Source organism: Nematolebias whitei, chromosome 1, assembly GCF_014905685.2.
Source record: "Nematolebias whitei isolate Nwh7 chromosome 1, NemWhi1, whole genome shotgun sequence".
NCBI classification, from domain to species: Eukaryota; Metazoa; Chordata; class Actinopteri; order Cyprinodontiformes; family Rivulidae; genus Nematolebias; species Nematolebias whitei.
In genome coordinates, this window is record NC_056498.1 from 8,640,595 (window position 1) to 8,641,653 (window position 1,059).

Sequence of the window (1,059 nt, forward strand, 5' to 3'; positions counted from 1 at the left end):
CCCCCCGAATAGAATTGTTCGAGTAGGTTTGGCTTAAGCGTTGTGAGACCAATGTAGGTCATGGTAATTAAGGTAGCAGTAATCTACATTGACTCCACAAAGATTACATTTTAACAAATGAACTGCATGTTGGCATAGTTAAAGGCCTCTTAGTCTCTGACTTAACTACACACAAAATTCATTCTTGCTTGGGGTGTTCCGAAACAATACCAAAAACCAATTAAACGATGTCTCAACATCGACAAAAACAGTGACTAAGCAACCAGTAAAACAACGTTTCAACATTGACAAAAGTAGTGATTAAGCAACTAGAAAACGACGTTTCAGTGCGCCACTCACTCTGAATGTCAGATTTGATCACGTTATCGCGTCTGGTAACATTACCCTAAATGGCGTCACCCCCCTTCGGTCATGGGAGACCGCGAACACGGGTGAGGACGTCGCTCCATGAGCTAAAGTTAGGCTGTCCTTGAGTAGTTTTAACTGTTTGCGCAGCTGAAAGAGGACTTTAAGGTCTGGATTGGAATCCAGTTCGCCTTTCGATGGGGTGTATTTGTCTGGGTCAGTCAGATACAGTATCACCGAGTTAACTGCAGGATCCAACTTCTGAAGTTGGATGATGTCTGGGTCAGTTGAAAATGATTTTTCATATTTTAAAAGAACTTGGCGAAGTTTGTCTCTTTCTTCATCAGATGTCAGAGCGTCGGCTTGGGCGACAACCTGATCTATCTGTGACGAGACTGATAAGGGTTCTTGCTCCGTGGGGAGCTCCAACGAATCCCTTTCTGAGTCGTCGGACCTGTGTATGGGTAAGCCACCATAAGTTTGAGGCCCTTGGTCGACATCATCGGTTGAGAAAAGAGCTATGGCCTGTGTTGGTTTTGTGAACCATACTGGCCCAGCTTCTTGACTCGGTACCAGGTTATCTGGGAGTCCTCCCAGAAATGGAATGCCTAGTTCAAAATCATGAAAATCAGTGGAAATCAACCATCCTAGCATTGTGTTTTTTGGGATCAGCACCTCATCCATGCCTGTGTTACACACAGCAATAGATGTGGT